We start from the raw sequence: 15,894 nt of genomic DNA, 5'->3' as shown, positions 1-15,894 counted from the left end.
ATTTATCAGGAGGCTCCCTCAAGGAGGGGATGCATTTTCCCTCCCTTGTGATCATGCACCTGATGCTTCCTCCTCCCCACCAGCAGCTTCTTCTCTTGGACCGTGCCTTTCCACCTGTGCCAGTGATGCCACCACCCAGAGCTCCTGGGAGTCCCACCTGGACGAGCTCCTGAGCTCTGGGACAGCTCCTTGTGTGCAGGAGAGCAAGGCAGCGAGGTCACTGTCACCCTTGTGAAGGACAGAGCCCTCCCTGAGGCCACAGTGGGCACCTCAGTGCCACACAGGGGGGCTCGGAGCAGCTCTGAGTCTGTAACTTCCCTGGACACCAAGGATGAGGGACAGCGCGGTGTGCCCTCTCCACCCTACACAAACACCCGGTCAGCTCTCCTTGCAATGCACAGAAATCAGATTAATTCCAGGAAAACGAGGTGGCAGAGCAGAAATTCAGCACTCCCAGTCCCTGTCTGGTCAATGAGGCACCAAAAGCCCCTGGAATGAGCCATGCTGCCAGCACTGGAGCAGGGCACCCAAACCCTCTGTGCAGGAGCTCCAGCAAAACATCCACCTGCTCCAGCACTTACTGTAACAGACCTAAATTTGGCAATTTGACTTTCCCCAAAGCCAATCAGTGCCGATACTGGGAAGGGAGTGAGCAGCATTCCATAAATACTCGATTTGAAGAGTTACAGTAGGTTTGGACCCGGCAGAGAGGGTTTAATCAGCTGCAGGCAGCCGGGGCTGGCCCGGGCACCGCAGCCCGGCCCCGGTGCCGGGATCTGGCGTCACTCGGGAAGGAGTCGTGCCTTGTTTTATAACAAAACCCCAGGGAGGAGCAGGGAGGTGATACCAGCCATTAATCCCCGCGTTTTGAAATCTCTCATCTCATAAATGTTCATGTATAAAACCAACCCACCAAGGCGGAGGTGGGAAGAGGAACCCTCCAGCCAGGCTCTGTGAACACCTGAGTGAGACTTTCACTCCATCAGCTTCCCCAAGACCACTCAAACCAGTAAGGAGCGAACGCTGCCAGGCACGGAACTCCCACCAAAACCCACAGAAATGCTCCCCCGGACCCAAACGCGCCTTGATTCACCCTGGGCGAGCAGTGACCCAGTTCCTCGGGAGCTCGCAGGGTGCAAACCAGCCTCAAACCGCTCAATTCTGACACACACGGCAGAAAATAAACCCATCCCGGGCCCGCGGCAGGAACCGCCCGGCTCAGCTTGGAGCTGGTGCTTCCTCAGCAGCTCCCACACAGCCGAAAAAGCCCAACAAAGAAAAGGTTCCCACGTGATGTTATATAAAAAAGGGACGTTCTGCGAAACTAATCCCAACTTCGCGGCTCTGTGACCGTTCTGGGGGACCGGAGGGTTTGTCCTGCAGGTACCTGCGAAGGGGTGACAGGGGTTTGTGGGGTCAGAGCACAAAGAGGAGGGATGCGACACTTCACTCAGTGAAGCCGCGGCTGCAGGGGCAGCCCCAGCCCGTTCGGGGGTCCCGGTGCCGGTCCTGCTCTTACCTCGCTCACCGCATGGCCTCGGCGCCGCACGCTCCCGCCGTCCCGGCGAGCAGGGCAAAACTCTACGCTGGCGTCAGAAAGTTGAAATGTTTACCAAAAAAAAAAAAAAAACCAAAAATCTTTAAAAATAAAAACAAAACTTTTAAAATACCAAAAAAAAGAACAACGAAATAAAAATTTTAAAAGCGCCTGAAGGTGCGAGCACCTAAGAGGGACTGGAGTGAACAGCAGAAGCAGCCCCGCTCCGGGAGCCGCTCCCGCCGCCCTCCCGGCTGCGCCGGGCGCTCCCCGCCGGCCCCGGCCCGGGAGCCCCGGCAGGGCCGGCGGAGCGCTCAGGGGGCGGCGGCGCGGCCCCCCCCGGGCCGGGCTCGGGCCGTCCCCGGCGCCCGCCCGCGGGCAGCGGGGTTCGGGGGGCGGCCGCCGGGGCCCGGCGCGGCCCGCGCTGCTCCGCGCATCCCCCGCAGCCCCGTCCCGTCGGGGCCCGCCCGCTGCCGCCGCCGCTGTGCGCACCCGGCACCGACGGCGAGCGAGGCGAGGCGAAGCGGCCGCTCCGTGCGGTGCCGGCCGCGCTGCGGGATCGCCGCGGGACCGCCGTGCCCCCGCCCCCGCCCGCCGGCACCGCCCCGGCCCGGCCGCGCTGGCCCGGAGCTGCTCGGGGCTGGGGGCGATGCCCGCACGCAGCACCCGCGGGTTGCTGTCCCCGCTGTGTCCCCGCTGTGTCCCCGCCGTGTCCCCGCCCCGCTCCGGTCAGAACAATCGGAGGAAGCCCCGGCCCGTCCCACGCACCCCCGGCCCCGCAGGCTGAGCCGCAGGCCGGGCACTGAGCGGCTCCCCAAAATGTGCCCGGCTGCTCCAGCCGCATCATCCCCAAGATCCCTTCCACAGTTTCAGGAGGACACCTTGCCTTGCCTAGGGCACACTCAGAACACCCAACATCGGCTCTTCCATCACTGCTGAGCAGCCCACATGGCAGGAATTAAATTTACCTCGATTTTATCCAGGGTTCTGATTCCTGAATAGAGTTGCTCTAACTCCATTATCTTCTGTGTTGTCTTTTTTTAAGCTTCGCTTGTTCCCTGTCTCGGGGAGGAAGATCCCTTCTTTCCCCTGCTGGGAGAGGAGACCCTCTACACAGCCACAAACCCACCTGGGAAAACCCAGCTCGTTTGGGCCTGAGCAGGTGCTTCAAATCACTCCTTGGAACCAGAAACACCTGGAGAACGTCACCAGCCCTTGAAACCAGAAACACCTGGAGAACGTCACCAGCCCTTGAAACCAGAAACACCTGGAGAACATCACCAGCCCTTGGAACCAGAAACACCTGGAGAACGTCACCAGCCCTTGGAACCAGAAACACCTGGAGAACATCACCAGCCCTTGGAACCAGAAACACCTGGAGAACGTCACCAGCCCTTGGAACCAGAAACACCTGGAGAACGTCACCAGCCCTTGAAACCAGAAACACCTGGAGAAGGTCACCAGCCCTTGGAACCAGAAACACCTGGAGAACATCACCAGCCCTTGGAACCAGAAACACCTGGAGAACGTCACCAGCCCTTGAAACCAGAAACACCTGGAGAACGTCACCAGCCCGTTCCCCACAGAACCAAGAATCACCAAGGCTGGAAAAGCCCTCTCAAACCATCCACTGCAACATTCCCCCAGCACTGTCAAGGCCACCACTTGCCCATGTCCCCAGATGCCACATCCACACATTTTTTGAACACTGAAAGCTTAACAGGACAAGGCCGAGTTTTCCCACCCTGACCATACATCTCCCTCTCCATAAATCCCTGCAAACCCAGGCCTGCTCTCCACCCATGTTCCCACATGGATAAATAGGAGATCACACAAATACAAGAATCGCTTTGAAGAAGCTGCCTTTATAACGTGAAAAATATTACAAGGAAATGAAATAATTATTTGGACGAGGCTTAGTGGATTTAATTGCTGCTTGTAATTGATGTTTTAAGTTATGTTAACAGTGTTTCCCATGGAGAGGCAGCTGTGTGCCACAGAACGAGGCTGTTGTTAATAGGATAACCACAATTAAGTGTAATTGGGAGCATCATATCAATCACTCCTTGGAGCAGCACGAGTGCAGAGTTTTCCACCTGCTTTTCTGATGGTTTCCATGATGATGCATCAAAGCCAAAGAAAATAATCGAAATTTACCAGGGGTAGCGAGAAACTCCTTAACTTTCTGTGCCATTGGCCTATTGATGGGGAGTTAATCTGAGAGGCAAAATTCCATCCCAGTTCCTCCCAGGAACCAACACCTGATGGAGCAGCGTTTGAGGATGAGCTGCCTCCCAAGGACAGCTCAGCCCTGCTGGTGCCACACAGGGGTCACATCCAGCCCCCTCCCCATCCCATAAACATCTGGCACCACGGGAAGCACCCACAGAGCTGCTGTCCTGGGGATCAGACACCTGGGACTGGGGAAATGGGGGCTCTGCTCCAAACTGTGTTTAATTTTCCCACTTGGGACATTAAGTGGTGTCATCTCCTGTTTTCCTCCTCAGGGGAAACAGCTAAAAGCTCCCTCCTTTTTCCAGGAAAGGTGAGACTCTGAGGGGGTCACACAGCTGCCTAAGCTGGGCTTGAAGAAAACCTTTGGATGCATTAAAAAAAAAAAAAAATGAAAGAAAGAAAAAGAAAAAACACAATAGCACAAAATTCAGGGGCAGCAACACTGATGTGCCCAATGGAGGAGGGTAACACCTCAAAACCCCCAGCCCTTTTCTGCCCCTAAACCCTAGTTTAGATGATGTATCAACCCTGAAATTTGAAACATAACCCAGCAGGCAGGGTTGGCCCTTGGGGTGGCCTCCCCAGCCACGGTCCCCTCCTCCCTCCTCACCTCTCCCCCAGCTGACATTTTACTTCCAGAGCCATCCAAGGACATAACCCCCACAGGGCTCTTGAAATATCTCTGAAGTGCAAAACACACAAAACAAAAGTGATAAGGAATTAGCAGCCTCTTGGAAACCCAAACAACGTTTCTGCAGTGATGGAAGAGTCAGAAAATGTGATTAAATGTGATTAAGACATCCCCACCACTCACTGCTGTGGTGCCTGTGAGGAGCTCAGTCCTACTGAACTGCAGCTGCCTTGGCCAGGAGACCTCAGGCTTCTGCAGGGCTTCAGATTCACAGCTGGGTCAGGTCAGGAGTGGCTCACAAAACACCCAGCTTGATAAAAAAGGGTCTCGATAAGCTTCTCCTGGTAGGTACCCAGGGCAGGGACCCACAGTGTCACCCCATCCCATAACCTGCTGTCCCTGCCACTCTCACAGTGCCCTGAAATCCATGACAACACAAGCTCACGGACTCCTTAATCCTCGTTTTTAATTCAGACCAGGTGCTGCAGTCTCCTTGCCTGCCCAGAAGGGCTCAGCACTTCCATACTCCCAATATATTCCTAAACTTTCACCTTGATTAAGTCCCAGCAGTTTCTTGTGTCCTTTCATTTTCTCTTACATTCAGTTCAGAGCATTTGAGCTGAGGCAGGACACCAGGGCCCATCCCAGCACCCTCCCACCACAGCCAGGCATCAAATCCGAGCTCCCAGGGGGACACAGGCTGAGCTTGGCCTGGCTAGCAGCTGGTGCCATGCCCTGATCCGGGCAGGGAATCCCAGGAACTCCCTCCAGCCCCCACCCCACCCTGGGAGTCAAACCCAAACAGGTCCTCCTAAACGCAGGCAGTTTCCCACCTCGCTGTGCTTCTGGTGCTCCCCCTGGCTCTCAGGATGGACACACGCCTGTAACTGGGCAGGGGAGGCTTAAATTCAGGTGCTCCTGGTGTGTGGGCTCCAAGGAGGCAAGCACGGCGTGCTTTAGCCCAACAGCCCCTTTCAGAGCCTCCAATTAATTCATCAAGTGGCCCATGGGCCGGGTGTGGTGGCCCTGCTGAGCTCGGGGCACGGATGGGGACAGTTTTAGGCAGGTGAGGGACAGTGGGCTGCACACACATGCCAGGGCCCAGCAGCAGATTTAGTGCACGTTTGAAATAAAGCTCAGCCCTTTGGCTCCAGCCCCATTGGTGCAGGGGGAGGTGCCCCTGGTGCCCTCACCCCAGCATTGGCACCCATCACCCAGGGTTTGGTTTCCCTGAGGTAAGATAAGGCAAGGCAGGCCCACCCACAGCAGGAGATAGAGACTAGTTTTGCCTCCTTTTAACGTTTCAGTGGCTGCAGGATGGGGCAGAGAAAAGCTCAGCTCATTAGCAAAGCCACTCATTAATGGGTGCTGTAATGAGGGCTCATTGTGCTCCTGCCCCCTGCACCCACCCCGTGTTAATCCACCTGACTCCTGTCCTTGCCCTGGGCTCTGCTCATTCCTTCTCTGCAAGGGTAATTTTTGGGGAGGGGAAGGAGCCTGGGAGTGGATCCCTGGACCAGCAGGAGCTGACTCAGCATCACCCACAGGCCCAGAGCCCAGGGGTGGCAAACCACGGCAGGAAATCACCCCAGGGAGGGAAACCTGGAGGAAAGGGTGAGCCCCCCGAGGTGAGAGCTGAGTGTGGGGCACATCCCTGGAGCTGCTCTGCCTCCAGGAGATCCTTCCTGCTGCAATTCCCGGCTGGTTTTCCGTAACTCAGCAGAGAGTTTGGAGGATGTATTTCCTGGTGTCCCCGTTTCTCTCGCCTGGCTTTGCAGGACTGATGTGCTGCTCCATCTGTGGAGGTTTCTTCACGTGGTGCACGTGCTGCAGGAGTCTCCTTCCATCCCAGAGGGTGTCCTTGGCTCCAGCTCCATCCTTGGGCTCTGCTCCACCCAGGAACGCGCTGAGGAGGATCTTGTCTTAGCGAGAAACAACAAACAGCGGCAGGAGTTAGCACATCCCCCAAATCCACCCCACGCCGAGGAGAGGCCGAGCCGTGCTCTGCCCCGCCACAGGCTTTGGGATTTGCAGGAGAAGCTGCTGCTTGCCGAGGTGAGGCCTCGAGGTGTGCCTGGGGTCAGAGCCGGAGCTACAGCGGCATCCCCCGGGGACAGCAGCATCCCCTGGGACACCATCCCCGGGGACAGCAGCATCCCCTGGGACACCATCCCCGGGACAGCGACATCCCCGGGACAGCGACATCCCCTGGGACACCATCCCCGGCCCCAAATCCACCAGGAAAGGCACCTTTTCCCCCCTTCACCCCAAAGAACAGCCCTCTCCCTGTTTCTAAGCAGCTCTGACACACCTAACACTCCTTTTCCCTCCTGTATCCCCATTGCCCCGCTGGGTTCTCTCAGAAGCACCACCCAGCCCCTGAGCCCAGGCACAACCCAGGCTGGATGGCAGTGACAGGGAGCAACAGGCCAGCCCCGAGCAGCAAGTGGGAAAACAAGGAAACATTTCCATGTATTAACTTCATTTCCTCCGTCTCCTCCGGCCTGGCAGCCTCACAGGGGTTATTAATAGCACAGGGTGGATAAAGCCATGGCTGGGGCTCCAGGAGCCCGGGGCCTGCCCTGACACCCCTCCGTGCCCAGGAGGGGCTGCTCCTGGTGGGATCCACTCTAAACCACACATCTCTCTCGGGAGAACAGCACCGAGGGAAGATGAGGGCAGCACCCCCGTTCTCCCTGCTTCCCCAGCCCGGGCTTCTGGGAAGGGCACTTTGAACACCAAACCTCCTGCAATCTCACTCCTTTCTCTCTGTGCTCTCCTGTCTTGGCAAGCAAATGGTGCTGGGAGCCAGCAGGGCAGAAAGAGCACAGAGGGGACAGCCAAAGTCACCCCTGAGCGACACGAGGGGACCCAAACCCCACTTCCCCACCTCTGTGTCCATCCTTTGCTGCCCTCCTGCCACAGCTCATCCCAAAGCCTCCAGGCACAGGGGATGGGGTCTGTGGGACCACCCCGCTGAGGCGGGCTGGGATGGGAGCTGGAAGCCCCCGGGGCTCTCCCCGTGCCGGGGGTGCCAAACCATTCCCGCAGTGGAGCGGCTCTGCCCGGACCAGTCGCAGCGTGCTCGCTGCAGATGGGCACAGGCTCCAAAGGCAGGAGCTGGAGCACCCCGGGCAGATTTCTGCAGCCTGAATCACTCTCTGCCTCTGCAGCAGCCACCAGGACACCTTGGGACAGCTCCTGCCCGGCCATGGTCACTCCAGAGCTCGGGGACAAGGGCACAGCCAGCGCTGGGGAAGCTGCAGACAGGTGGCAAACACAGTGGGATGCTGGCAAAGAGCCCTTTCCTCTCTGCATCCCCCAGAAATATCCCCCCAGGATCCATCTCCTCCGTGGGCTCTGCAGTGGTGCAGCTCCAGCAGGGAAAGAGGGGAGAACGGAGCATCCCAGTAGCCTGAAAAATATTGCAGCATGAAAGAAATGATTTTATTTATTCAGCCTACTCTGAAACCGCGGAGTTTCACCACTGCTGCCCTGGAGGTAAAACCCACAATGTAAAAAACACCTGATTTCAAATAAAAGCCTTCAGAGCAATGGGGAGGCTCCCACCCACCTTGGAAAGCACCCTCAGCTGCCAAATACCCTCTGCAAATCCTGCACCTCGTGTCTGGGGAGGTTCCTGCCCCGCAGCTCCCAGCCCTGGCTCTCCCCTGAGCAAACTCTCAAACACCACAGCGGCAGCATTACCACTCCCAGCCAGACCTTGGAAGGGTTTCCTGGAGTCCTGGCAGCTCCTCCTGGAATGGGGAGATGGAGCCACAATCCCCAGGAAAGCCTTGTGGAGGAAGGGAGCTGCTAAGCTGTTCCAGGAGTGTCCAGGGTGGCTGCAGGTGATGGATGGAGCTCCCTCATCCAGCAGGATGGTCATCCCATCCCATCCCATCCCATCCCATCCCATCCCATCCCATCCCATCCCATCCCATCCCATCCCATCCCATCCCATCCCATCCCATCCCATCCCATCCCATCCCATCCCATCCCATCCCAATCCCAATCCCATCCCATCCCCAGAATTCACAGAACCACCAGGTTGGAAGAGACCTCCAAGACCATCGAGTCCAACCCAACCCCAACACCTCAACTCAACCCTGGCACCCAGTGCCACATCCAGGCTTTGTTAAACACACCCAGGGATGGGGACTGCACCACCTCCCCAGGCAGGACATTCCAAAACTTTCAGTAAAAACCTTTCCCTAATATCCAATTTATATCTCCCTTGGTGCAGCTTGAGGCTGTGTCCTCTGGTTCTGTCAGTTCCTGGAGGAAGAGCCCAGCCCCACCTGAGCACAGCCACCTTTCAGGACCTGTGGAGAGTGACAAGGTCGCCCCTGAGTCTCCTTTTCTCCAGGCTGAGCACCCCCAGCTCCCTCAGAACCATCCCCATCCCCCAGGTCCCTCTCACCCCAGCCTGGGGGGAGATCCAGCCCCTCCAGTGTGGAGCTGTGGTGGCTGACACACCCCGAGGCACAAACAACACCCTTGGCAACCTTGGCTTCACAATTCCTTGCTGTGGGTCATGTCCATGAATCAGCCCAGTCCCAAAAATTCCTGGTCACAGCCTCTGTTCTGTGGCCACTGCAGCTCTCCTGCTCCACAGAGCTCAGTGTCCCCCTAGACCCAGATGGCAGAAAATGGTAGGGCAGTTTTTGTTTAATGGGAGAGCAGAGGAATGGAAATGAACCTCCCCCTGGTCTCATTGCCTCCCCTTCCCCCAGGGCACAGGTGTCTCAGGAGCCTCAGAACTCCCAAAACAAGGAGCTGAGGATGCTGTGTGAAAGCAAAAAATGTTCCCAGGGCAGCTAGGAGTATAAGAGGATTCAAGAAGAGGGAAATGGGCGCTGCACAGGGGCTGACAGGTGAGGTGTGCCAGTAAAACAGCCAGGCCACTGCCCTGATCCCAAATCCACCCTTGCTCCAGCCAGGGAAGGGCCCTGCAGAGCAGCAGTTTGCTCCAGCCTTCAGAAACGCCTGAGCTGATGCTGCTCTGGGTCAGAACTGGGGGATTTTCTCACATGGAGCTCAGCAGAGTGCAACAGCCCATCCCCAGAGGGGCCTCGGAGCTGGGGCAGGTGGCAGTCCAGAGAAGCTGAGCTGTGCCATCCTCCCCAAGGTACCTGAGCAGGCAGATACCCAGCAAAACCAACACCCCACGAGGGCAGGAGACACATTTAGGATGTGGGATAGGAGCAGCAAAAACTAGCTTTGCTCCAGGCACTCAAACATTGGCACTTCCCAGCTCCAAGTGTCACCTTGATGAAAATCTACAGGCACACGCCGGGGAATTTTCTGTTCTAGACTGGCTCTTGGGGCTGCTTGGGAAGACACAACAACAGAAAGTAGCACTCCTCCCTCCCTGGGCCTGGCTCTCGTCCAGATTTTACTTTTTCCCCCTGGTTTCACACCAAGAGGCACCTTATTATCATAAACAAATAGTTTATCCAAAAGGAGATGGGAGATAACAGCACATCCTTGGCAGGCTGTTCATGCACACACGGAATAACTTCCCTGGGTTGCACAAAAGCACAGGGAAAGCTGCAGCAGAGTGTGGGGGGAGGAATCAGATCAAACAGCCCAGATCAAACAGAACAAACCTCCAGATCAAAGCTAGAACAGCCTCACACGTCACTGTCCCACGGAGCAGGAGGAGGAGGAGGAGGAGGAGGAGGAGGAAGGTTCTCAGAGGTGCTGGAAACACGTGTGGGAGCTGCCACAGGAGTTGTGCCCAATCCCACCTGGGTTTGAGGGAGGAAACACCAGTTCTTCCCAGCACCGAGCCCTCAGCCTGGACACCCAGGTGGGGTTGGTCCCAGTGGGATCTGTCCCAGCAGGGTCTGTCCCAGCTCCCAGAGGGGCTGGAGAAGCTCCCAGCACAGCTCCAGAGGGAGCAGGTTCCAAAGTCCCTCTGTGGTGGGTGGGGTATTCCCAAGGGAAAAACAAAAAATCAGAGCGGAGCCAAACTTGAGAAAAGTGACTGAAGGAGAAATCCCACGGGGAGCAGAGGGAGCAGGGAAAGGGAGGTGGAAAATCACTGCCCACCTTTGGGAGATGCCAGGTAGTGCCCAGGAATGCTCCCTGTGCTTGCCCAAAGGGGGGAGAAGAGGAGGGAGCCAGGCTCAGGGGCTCTGGAAGGGTTGTGGGATCCCTGGCACCCTCCTGCGCTTGTGACATCCCTGCTCCAGCCTGGCCTGGCCCCAGGACAGCCCTCAGGGGCTTTTGGGGATATCTGAGGGCAGCAGGGGTGGCACCAAGGGACACTGGAGGGCAGCAGGGGTGGCACCCCCAGCACTGGCCCCACAGTACCTGAGCAGGACATGGCAGGGGCCCAGGCCAAGCAGGGCACGCCAGTGAGGATGAGGCAGCTTCTCACCAGGTTGGGAATCCATCACCCACAGGACTCTGGGCCCAGGGAGCGCCAGGCTGGGCTGAAATGTGCTCCTGGGTCCCTGGGTGTGGTCCCAGGGGAGGCTGCTCAGGGCTGTCCGTGCCCCCAGAGCTGCTGGCTCCAAAGGCATCCGGTGGGGAAGGAGGAAGAGAGAGATGCCATGACCAAAAAAAGGATGAATTGATGGAAGCTGGGGCTCAGGGAGAGCCTGGCCACTGTTTGGGTCATTGTGGCTCTCAGCAGCCATTACAGGGGCTCAAGCCCCTTTCCCCAGGCTGACCCTGCAAGGAAGTCCTTCTGTTTATCCTGTGGGAATTCTTTCCTCTACTCCTGTTTTTCAGACAGCCTTCATCAGTTTTTAATCAGATTTGAGTCTCCTTTGCCTTTGGCATTCCTTCATCTCAGAGATGCTTCCTAGAAATCACTCCCAGGGCTCCCACAGCAGCTCCAGGTCCCATCCAGACCATGCTGACCTTCACACCAGCGACTTTCCCAGCCCTGGGAGATTTCCATCACTGCTTCCTGCTCTGGAACCAGTGCTTAAAACCCAAAATCCCTCTCCAGCTCTCCTGGAGCCCCTCAGGCCCTGCAGGGGCTCTGAGCTCTCCCTGGAGCTTCTCCTCTCCAGGTGAGCACCCCCAGATCTCCCAGCCCGGCTCCAGAGGGGCTCCATGGCCTCCTCCAGCAGTTTCTTGAGGAACTCAGCCCCTCATTTATTGGGGTAGGGTTTTTTTGGAAAGTTTCTGCTTGAAACCATCCCTCGTTAACCGGGGCAGTGCTCGGACATCAAATGCTCGTTCTGATTTTCCAGCCCCTGCCGAGCCCGCCCTGCCTCAGGCACTCCGTGTCCCAGCCCGCCTCCTGTGGAAAACAGGATTTTCTCTTGTGCTGGCAGCACGGAAAGGGAGGAAGCACACCATGCCTGGTGCCTGCCAGCAGCTCCTGCCCTGCTTCCATTCCGGGATGTCCCGGGGCAGCCAGGGAATCCAAACTTTCCTGCCGGGATGTTGGGCTGCTTCCACACACTCCCAGTTCCAGACTGGGGGGACTGGGAGGAGGGGAGTGGGGATCCGTGGGACCTGTGGTGCCCACGCCGGGGGTTTGGGGTGGGATGGGGAATCTGCATTGCAACCCAACCTTCAGCAAGCTCCAGAGGAGAAAAAACACAACAAAATGAAACAATCCCAAAGAGAATAAAGCAGCTGTGCTGTGGGGTGGGGCAGCAGGGTGGATGTGAGGGGCTGTGACACAGCACAGCTCTGCAGCTCTCCCCACAAAGGCAGTGACCCAAAGTGCCCGTCCCGGGGGCACAGCACGCTGGGTGCCACCAGAGCCTGGCCTGGGTCCCTGTCCCTGTGGAGTCACACAGATTTGGCACCCAGGGTCCCCTCACGGTGTGAGACCCCACAAACCCCCACAGCTCCCAGCAGCTGCAGTCCCCTCACAGCCAGGTGCCAATTCAGGTGGCACCAAAGCCACCAAACCTCTCCAGGGTCAGAATGATTTGGGTTGGAAGGACCTTAAAGCCCCTCCAGTGCCACCCCTGCCAAGGCAGGGACACCTCCCACTGTCCCAGGCTGCTCCAGCCCCATGTCCAGCCTGGCCTTGGGCACTGCCAGGGATCCAGGGGCAGCCACAGCTGCTCTGGGCACCTGTGCCAGGGCCTGCCCACCTTCACGGGATAATTCCTAATTCCCAATATCCCATCTATCCCTGCCCCCTGGCAGCTCCTGTCCTCCCCGTCTGTCCCCAGGGTGTCACAGACCCCTCACACCGGGTTTGACTCGGAGCTGTTGATGCTGAAGGCTCAGGGCACTGAGGGGATGTGAAGCTCTGCCTCATCTCCGTGTTTTCCCCTGTCATGCCCCCAAAAAGTGCTCCAGGGCCCCAGGCTGCCTCAGGGGAACTTTGGGGAGACCCAGGTCAGCACTGGACATAATAATAGAACAAAGGGGAACAGTTTTAAACTAAAAGAGGAGAGATTTAGATGGGATATTGGGAATTGTTCCCTGTGAGGGTGGGCAGGCCCTGGCACAGGTGCCCAGAGCAGCTGTGGCTGCCCCTGGATCCCTGGCAGTGCCCAAGGCCAGGCTGGACATGGGGCTGGAGCAGCCTGGGATGGGGGAAGGTGTCCCTGTGCCCTGGATGGGCTTTAAGGTTTTCCTAACCAAACCCTGCTGAGATTCTGGGATTCCATGAGCTGCAATATCGGAGCCGTCCCTTAGAGGTCAGCCCAGCACCAAAACGGCCCCAAATTCCCCGCAGATGGGGCAGCCCCTGCCCAGGGCTGGCATTTGGTTACCAAACCCTTCAGGGTGGGCAGGGACGGGCCCCAGCGCCTGCAGCCCCTCCCCTCGGTGTTGCCAAAGGATATTCCCAAATTCTGAGCTCCCCCAGGTCCTCTCCTGATCCTTTCCATGTGTGGATTGCTCTGAGCTCTGTGTCTGCCCCACCCGGGGGATCCCCCTGCCTGGGGAAAACCTGGCCAGCTCCAAATTTTGGGGAGCAGGATGACCTGGTCCTGCTGCTACTGCTGCTGTGAAATTTGCCTGGCCAGAACAGCCAGGACAACCCCTCAGAGCTTTTCCTTATGGCTGAATTCCTCCTTCCCTCCTCCATTCTGACAGACAAATACAACTCAACAAAGAAACACCCTCCCAAAAAATAAAATAAAAATAGCCAAAAAACCCCTCCACCCACAGCTCCTGCATCAGAAAGAAAATTACTCTTCTTTCTTTGTTGTTTGTCTTTTTCTTTCCCAAATCCCTCCAGCATTAAACAGATTTCAGCATTGTTCTAAAAATAGAGGGATTAGAAATAATCCTTCAGCATGGAGCGACTGTGGGGATGTGGCACCCGGGGCTGGGGCCTGTCCTGGGGGTTGGAGCTTGAGGTTGAGCTGGGGAACCCCCAGGAACCCCCAAAAACGGTGAGGTGGGGGCACTGGGTGTCCCCAGGACAGGTCCCTGGCTGTGCCACCAGCTGGGAACTACCCCATAAAATCAGCTGGGGATGGGGTGGGATGGGGATGGGGATGGGGATGGGGATGGGGATGGGGATGGGGATGGGGATGGGGATGGGGATGGGGATGGGATGGGGATGGGGATGGGGATGGGGATGGGGATGGGGATGGGGATGGGGATGGGGATGGGGATGGGGATGGGATGGGGATGGGGATGGGGATGGGGATGGGATGGGATAAACGAGCTCCACTTGATCCATGGAAATAGGGAAGGAACTAAAGCAGTTGCCCCAGGGGTGCCAGGTGACACAGAGGTCACCAGGCCATGGCAGAGCTGTTCCCTGCAGCCTGTGGGCATAGGAGCCTGAGAACCCTGGCAGTGCCACAAACCCCTGGTGTTCCCTCACAGAGCAAAGTTGTTGTGTCGGCGCTTTTCAAATCACTTTGGGGAAAAAAATGAAAAAAAAAGAAACACTTCAAAGTGTGAGATGCATTCCTGTGATGACAAGCGACTTCCAGGGAGGTTTTGTCTGCAGGAATTTGTTTGCAGCAAACGAGTCAATTTGTGTTTACAAGGAGGCAATTAGAGCTGAGGGTTTGAAGCGTTCCCAGTGGGATGGGCCATCCCAAGAGCTGATCCCGCTGTCCTCATCATCATCAACGCTCCACTGCCACGTGCAGCAGTGGGAAGGTGCTGGGGGAAGGAGAAAACAACCCAGGGACAGGTGAAATCCATCCCCTGAATCCCCTGCATCCATCCCTGCCAGAGCTGGGGTGCAGCCAAGGGGAATATTCCTCTGGCACCACGGAAAACTGGGAATCAAACACCCGCAGGCATGAGTCAGGACCCCCTGGATAACCCCAGCCCCTGGCAGGGAACCCCAGCTTTGCCAGCACCTCGGAGAAAATGCCCTTGCAGCTTCTGCAGGCCCAGAGCTCCAAGTGGGATGTGGAAAGGCAGCCCCGGGGTTTTGGGGGATGTTCTTTAAGCCAGGAAGGATTTGGGATGCAGAGAGGGTGTCTGGGATAAGGGTCCAGCAGGCTGTAGGAGGTTGGATGGGATCACAGCTCCAGAGGGGGAGTTTGAAGCCTGAATTTTGAGCTCATGGCGCAGGAACCCTCAGGCACAGCACACTCACCCCTACCCAGCTTTTCCACATTTTTTTTGGCTCCTCTGGCAGAGTTTTCCAACCTTGGCAGTGCTGACCCAGCCCTGCCATTTTCCCAGCTGATTCCAGACTCTTCCCACCTTTGAAATGGAGGAAAATCAGCAGAGCTCATCCATCAGCTCCTGCCCCCTGCCTGGGCAGCTTTCTCCCTTCCCGAATTCCTCAGGGCTTTTCAGGAGCCCCATCCCCACAGGAGCACTGGGCTGGTGGCCCCTGCCCCGTGCTGGTGGCCCCAGCTGCTGCCACTGTCCCTCGCTGTCCCCACCCTGGGGAGGCTTCTTGGGGACAGAGCAGGGATGGAGCTGCCCCAAGCCCCCTCCCCCAGCTCCAGTTTGGGGTAAAAGCCACCAGAGCTGTGACCAACACGAGTGTCACAAAGCTGCTCCTGAGCCACACCAGCCTTATTTAACCCCAAAGGAGAAGCCACACCCTCTGCAGCAGAGCTCTGGGAGCTGCTGGAGGCTTTTCCAGGGGCATCAGGGGGGTTATTCCCAGTTGAAATGCAGCAGAAAACAATATAGTGAAATAAAAATTTAAAAATACTTAAAAGCATCTCTATTTAAATATTTAAAAGCATATATATATGTTTATAAATATATATATAGCATATATATATAAGCATATATATAAGTTTATATAAAACCATCCCTGCCAGCCCTTCTCTGCCACCCCAGGGATGTCCCAGCCAGGCCAGGGAATCTCTGCTCCCTGTCACTGCTGGAGCCCAGAGAAGAGGGAAAATCTGCCTTGGAGCCTTAAAGGATTGAGAATTCCCAGGGTTCATTAAATGACGATTTGAGGAGTCTTACCCTGTTCCAAAGGGTCTCTGTTGCCTTCTCCCACGGAAAATTCCACCTCAGTGGCAAATAACCAACAGACAAAGAGGAAGGGAAAGAAAAACATTAAATCAAGGATAAAATAAACACGAAAACACCAAACCACCAGCAACATCCGATG

The 15,894-nt window shown here is 56.9% G+C and overlaps 1 protein-coding gene across 2 annotated transcripts in view; it reads right to left on the bottom strand.

Moving 5' to 3' along the window:
* ARHGEF9 (Cdc42 guanine nucleotide exchange factor 9) overlaps positions 1-1,652 on the bottom strand; it is a 201,353-nt gene extending 199,701 nt beyond the window's left edge. The window contains exon 1 of one of the 2 annotated variants that reach the window (XM_072929240.1): positions 1,520-1,652. The gene's annotated coding sequence lies outside the window, so the exon portion shown is untranslated. The remainder of the gene's footprint in view (positions 1-1,519) is intronic. The other variant, XM_072929241.1, reaches the window with a different exon arrangement.
* Between the last annotated feature and the right edge of the window lie 14,242 nt (positions 1,653-15,894).

This window comes from Taeniopygia guttata, chromosome 4A (assembly GCF_048771995.1).
Source record: "Taeniopygia guttata chromosome 4A, bTaeGut7.mat, whole genome shotgun sequence".
Lineage (NCBI taxonomy): Eukaryota > Metazoa > Chordata > Aves > Passeriformes > Estrildidae > Taeniopygia > Taeniopygia guttata.
This window is presented reverse-complemented; position numbering and strand designations above follow the sequence as displayed.